Source organism: Tenrec ecaudatus, chromosome 3 (assembly GCF_050624435.1).
Source record: "Tenrec ecaudatus isolate mTenEca1 chromosome 3, mTenEca1.hap1, whole genome shotgun sequence".
In the NCBI taxonomy this organism is placed as follows: Eukaryota; Metazoa; Chordata; class Mammalia; order Afrosoricida; family Tenrecidae; genus Tenrec; species Tenrec ecaudatus.
The window spans coordinates 141,497,902-141,504,622 of NC_134532.1; positions in this window are offsets into that span (position 1 = coordinate 141,497,902).

Here is a 6,721-nt window from a genome sequence, read left to right on the forward strand (position 1 = left end):
TCCCCTTCTGCCCCTATCCTACCTCTAGTAATCACTAATGCCCTTAGGCCCCTATACTTTTGCTTATTCTAGACATTTTAAACCAGCACTGTCATGAAGTCTTTGTTTTTAGCCTTTTAATATAATCCACAGGCCAGCGGAAAAGCCCTACTGGGGAAATTTGCTGCATTAGCCTTATTTTCTCTCTATTGGATCAATGCAATACATTTTCACATTTATGATGATGATGATGATGCTGTCCAATTGCCAAACCATACCACTGCACCCCGACCAAAACCATTAAAAAACAAAACAAAAACAAAATTAAAAAAACCCAGCCTTGCAGTAGACAACAGTATATAGAATTCCCAAACTGGGCTTTGTGCCAGTTTTTCTAAGAATAATCAGATCATTTCTAATCAATTTACAGATCATCAGAAGCCACACATATTAAACTAGTTTGGAGTTTCTGTGATTATCACTCAAATGTATTCACTAATTATGTTTCTAAACAGCAAGAAAAATCTCCACTCAATCTTTCCCCTTGAGGTAGTCCCATAAGAAATCATTTTGCTATTAGCCTGGAAGCATTCCAAAACCACAACAGTGTGGTGGCAGTCTGCAGCATGGCCTCCAGGGAGACATCAGATGCGAGTTCAAATGTAACTTTTGTGCTTTTGATCCCACGTCTGACAGTAAATATGCAACCTGTCTCTGGGAAGGTGGTGTTGAATAGAAGCATTCCATCTCTGTCAGCTCATCAGCCTCTGGGGAGGTGCTATCGAAAAGCCATCAGTGGGTTCTTGGGAATTGCCCTTGACCTGGATCTTTTTTGGGGGTCTTGAAATATGGCGGGAGTAACCAATTTAATGCAAGCAGATGCTAACCATTGCAGCAGGAAGCCATACAAGTGGCTCTCATCTGGGGATATAAGAACACTTTCAAAACATCAGTCATTAATTTTCACAGTGGCTCTTTGCAGCCGTGACCACCAATCACCACCCATCTATGCCACCAGTGAGCCGTGGATTTCAAAGGCAAGGTGCAGGACAACAGCCAGAATCCCAGGTGGGTCTGGAAATCCAAACCGTGATCAGACCATCATGCTCTGCAATTGGTGTCCCTAGAGCAGTGGGTTTGTGGCTGATGTGGCTGATGTGCTGAGGCCACGTGTGGCTCTTGTGGCAGTTCCGATTGTTTATGGACCCCACTCAAAGTGTATGTGTTATCTCAGTCAATGTCAGTGGGAAAGACTAGATGGTGCCTTTTTTTAACTTAGAAAATGTATTGTGTTAAAATATATGTAACAAAAATATTTTTAACATTGAAGTGTATAATATAATAGCATCTGTGACATTTACAATACCCATTTCCAAAAATTTTCAATCACCCCCAAACGGAAACCCAGTATGTCTTAAACAATAACTTTCAGTTCCGCCTTATCTAGTTTCTGATAACTAGGAATAAACTATTGTTTTAAAATCAATTCTCCTATTCTAACTATTTCATATAAATGAGGCATTTAGTATTTGTCCTCTGATAAATTTTACTCAGGATAATGTTTTCAAAGTTCATGCACGTTATAGAATGTACCAGAACTTCATTTCTCCCTTACGGCTAAATAATATCTCATTGTGGTTAGGTGCTATCGAGTCCGTTATGCCCATGGCGGCCTTATGCACAACAGCGCACAGTATGGCCCGGGCCTGCGCACTTGGTCCTCATAACAGTTGCTGTGCTTGAGCCCACTGGGGCAGCCACTGCGTCAGTCCATCCTTTTGAAGGCCTTCCTCTTTCCCACTGCCCCTCTACTTTACCAACCATGATGTCCATGGTCTCCAGTGACCGGTCTCTCCAGCAACACATCCAAAGTGTCTTAGAGTCTTGTCTTTTTGTCTCTTGTAGTTTGGGCCTTTGCCTTTTACCGATTATTTTTCTCAGTTCTCTTTTGTCTTGCAATCACTCACCTAATTACTAAAATTTTACATTCATAGCCCCTTAGGAAAGAATTCCGTTTTCTCTTTTAACTCTGCTTTATCCCCTGGAAACTCTTCTCCTCGGGCGAAGCTTCATCACTGGTTTCTGAAAGCCTGTGTGAGTGGAGGAAGCCCTGATTTAGCAGGAGGGTTGGGAGCAAAGGATTGTGGCAGGAGTTGTGGATTGGTCAGCTGGGACTCAGGCGAGGCTGGGAGATTTACTAGATCGTCCTTGTCTTCTGGCTACGCTAGTGACTGGGGACCTTTAGTCAGTTTACTCCCTAATTGTACAGCCTAAAATACTAAGGTCCACCGAGTGTTTAAGTGACACGTCTAAAGCCTCATAATTCTTAAAAATATATTGGTACATGAAAACAGAAGAAATCACTGGATTCTTTCCTACTTACGTAAACCTAAAAGTAGTTAACATAATGTTTTCCAGCAAGTGAGCTAAAGTCCTGTCTTGTCATTTATTATCTGTGCATGGTTAATGTCATTTAATTGTTTTTTTTAATCTGTGAAACTGGGAATAATGATATTAATCTCACAGGGTCATTGTAAGGATTGAAAAGAGAAAAACAACAGAGTATTTAGCAGATGGTAGTGTATCATATAGGAATCTCTGGGCAGCACAACTGGTTAAGTCAAAAAGTTGGTGGGTGAATCCCACCCAAAAGTGCTTTGAATGACAGGTCTGGTGGTCTGCTTCTGAAAGGTCACTGTCGTAAACATCCTGTGGAGCAGTTCTATGTGGCCCACACGGGGCATGAATCGTCTGGACCGTAATCACTATTACCAACAACAGAGTGCTGGGATAAGCATTGATCTCCCGGTCAATGGGCTGATGGTTCAAACCCACCAATCATTTCAGCTCACTAATACCTAGAAAACTTATCTTTATGTATTCCATTTCATTTTTGATAGCTTACAATTTTCCTAGATTCATATTTTGCACATTCCAAGTTCTGATTGTTAATTGATGTTTGCAGCTGCTTGTTTTCATGTTGAGTCTTGGCCCATCAGCAAAGGAAGGTCCCACAGGCTCGACTCCCTCCACGTCGTAGGTTGACTCTGCTTTGGGAAGGCAGGTCTAGCTCAGTCATATTTTGACTGCCTTCCAAGCTTCGGGGCTCATCTTCTGGCATTAGATCTGGCGACGTTCTGTTTGTATTCGTTAGATTTTCAGTAACTGACAATGTTCTGATGCTATCCATAGGCATTTCAGTGGCTAACTCCTCTCAAGTAGACAACCTAGTCCTTCTTTGTAGTCTGGTCTCAGTCTGGAAGCTCCACTGAAACCTGCTCCCTTTGTGTGACCTTGCTGGTATTTGAAACACCAGTGACATAGCCTTCACCATCACAGCAACACACAAGCCACTACAGAACGATAAGGTGACAGACAAGTGGTGGAGTTTTGTATATAATCAATAGAAAATAAGTAAACATTTTTCTTGTAATCTCTGTCTGAGACTGGGAATTACTTTATTTTATTGTACATAGAATTGCTATGAGTTGGAATTGATTTGATGGCCCCTAACAACAACATATGAAATACATTAGACTGTGTGATCATAACTCACCTGTGAACAATGTGAATTCCAGAATACTTAATTGTGCTCTTGTGCAATCATGACATAGACCAAAAAAAGGTTTTCTAACAGAACACAGGATATTTCTTTAAAAAAAAATTTTATTAGGGGCTCATACAACTCTTATCACAATCCATACATATACATACATCAATTGTATAAAGCACATCTGTACATTCTTTGCCCTAATCATTTTCTTTTTTTCCCTTTTCTTTTTTTACATTTTACTGGGGGCTCACACAACTCTTATCACAATCCATACATATACATACATCAATTGTATAAGCACATCCACACATTCCCTGCCCCAATCATTCTCAAAGCATTTGCTCTCCACTTAAGTCCTCTGCATCAGGTCCTCTTCCCCCCCTCCTCCCTCCCCGCTCCCTGCTCCCTCATGAGCCCTTGGTAATTTATACATTGTTATTTTGTCATATCTTGCCCTATCCGGAGTCTCCCCCCCCCCTTCTCTGCCATCCATCTCCCAGGGAGGAGGTCACATGCGGATCCCTGAAATCAGTTTCCCCTTTCCAACCCACTCGCCCTCTGCTCTCCCAGCATCGCCCCTCACACCCCTGGTCCTGAAGGTATCATCCACCCTGGATTCCCTGTGCCTCCAGCCCCCATATGCACCAGTGTACAACCTCTGCCCTATCCAGCCCTGCAAAGTAGAATTCGGATTATGGTAGTTGTGGGGAGGAAGCATCCAGGATCTGGGGGAAAGTCAGAACACAGGATGTATCATGGATATTTATTGCTAGGAATGTTGCATGTAGGTTCGTGCCCTTTCATCATACAACTCAATCTGTGTGCTGAGCACAGAGTCCCAGAAGCTGGGCTTCATCGAGAAGAATCCAGCCTCAGCGCTCTCATTAACAACCTGCATAACCTTGTTTGCTGGAAGCAGAGCAGATTTGGAGCACTTACTGACAAAAATCAAGAGTATAACTCACTCAGCGGCAAGAAAAGTAGTCTTCAAAACTGGGCCAATAGACAAATCATGATCCATCATGAAAATATTGAAGTGGGCCTTTTTACACGGCCCACAATCAACTGTCACAGGAGCAGCGGTGAAGAAATAAAAGGATGAACCGCATTGGACAAATCTCCTGCAAAAGGTTTCTTCAGAGCGTGAAAGAGCACTTGAAGATATGCTCTCTTCACCCAAGCCGAGATTTCTCAGTCACCGTGCATTCCGGAGAAGCTGCGCCACGAAGAAGAAGACAAGGTTGGCAAAGAATATTGAAAGTCCCACAGGCGGCCGGGAGAACACACGGCTTTCTTGGAGGAGGAGCGACCGAACGTTCCCTAGAAGCTAGGATGCAAGTGTGGTCTGCCGTTCTTTGGGTATGTGAGTCCCTGGAGAAGGACCTCAGGCTTGGCGGAGTTGAAGGTCAGTGGCAAAAGGAAGAGGCGATGAGGCTATAGTGACAGTGGTCACACCAGGGGCTCCAACATATACCAGTACTTGTGAGGATGGCGCAGGAGTGAGGTGGGGCTTGCTCTGTTGTGTGAGAATGTGGGGTTTCTCTGAGACCAGCAGGATTCCAGGGCACCAAAAACAACATCCTCGCCCATCAGAAGGTACCGTTTAAGACAAGCTAGATGAATTAAAAAATACAATATTTGTTACTTTTTCATAACATGAAAAGTACTGTATATTCATTATAGAAAATTTGGAAGTTGTGGAGCATACTGGGGAGAAAAGTCCATAATCCCAAATGCTCGGAGACGCCATTGATTATCCTTAGGTGGTGTATATCCTTCTAGTCTTTCTTGCTAGGGGTATATGTTTATTTACACACTTCCTGTTTTCAAAGAATGCTTGGTAAACATTTGGTGGGGTGGATACTGACAGCGATCTTACGTGTGTCAGTAGCACTGTGCCCCACCGGGCTCTCATCTTCACTCTCCATGGTGACTTCCGTGAAGGTGTACTGAGCAGATCAGTTTTCCATTCAACAATTCCCACGCATTTTGTTTCATCTCGTTGATTGCAGTGTTCCATCACCTTTGCACTTTCTCCCCGTGTTTACTGTATCGGCTCCCACTTTTCTAACCCTACCGAACCTTGTCAGTGGGTAAATGCTGCCCTTAGGCCCTAAGTGGTGCGTGCCTCCCTAGTGTCAGCGACCCTCTTAGAGAGCGGGATATTGCTAGTCTGCAGATTGAGCTATGGGGTGTGTTCATTTCCAGATATAAGAGTCGTAGTCTTGGGGGTTCCAAAACTATCGGAGCGACTGCTTGGTCACTTACAATGGTGAGGATGGCCCAGGGCCAGGCAGCGTTTCCTTCTGTTGTGCACAGGGACACAACTGACTCGATGGCATCTAACGTCCGACACCACCATAACAACAAAGTCATGTGCGCAAATGGGAGCACACACGTCAATGACTGAGTTATGTTCTTAAATGAATGCTGTCACTTTGAGAGGCAGGATGATGCTCTTTTGCTTTCAATTCACAATTTTTAATTAATCTATGAAGGGAACACACTTTGCTATGTTTGTTGTTTCTCTGTGAGAAAGAACACATATACATCTAGTTTGTGTGTATACGTGCATCTATGTGCATGCATATGTCAATTGTCTGCTATGTCCTTTGCCTCCATTTAATTTAGTGTGTTAAAACTTTGCTGCTTTATAGGGTGAAAATATTTCCCCCCTAGTTTGTCATTTGCCTTTAAGTTTTGTTCATGGGGTCTTTTGATATACGCAGACACACGTAACAATGGTTTCTTTTGTGGTTTGTGATATGTATGTACATGCTTTCCCCAACCCTAGGGAAGAGATCCTTTGGTCAGGGGGTGCGGTCAGCTCTGGGGAGCAAAAGGAGAAAACAGGGGGAAAGCTGATTAGGCCTGGAGGCAGCTGAAATCCTGAGCAGGGCCCTGGAATTGTGTCTTCTAACTCTTTCATTTTACAGATGAAGAAGCAGCATTCCAGGGAGAATAAGAAATCAGATTGAAGTAGCAGTTTACAAAGTCTCTTAATAACAGCATTAACCATAAAGGGATATAGTTCATTTTTACAAAAAATCATTAATTTAGTGATGGAGAAAATGAAAAAAAATTCTTTTGTGTTCTTCCTATAAATATCTTCTTATGCTGGCCAGAACATTGAAATAAAGAATTTAAAATGCTCCTGAAAACTGATTACATCTTTATACTGAGGATTGA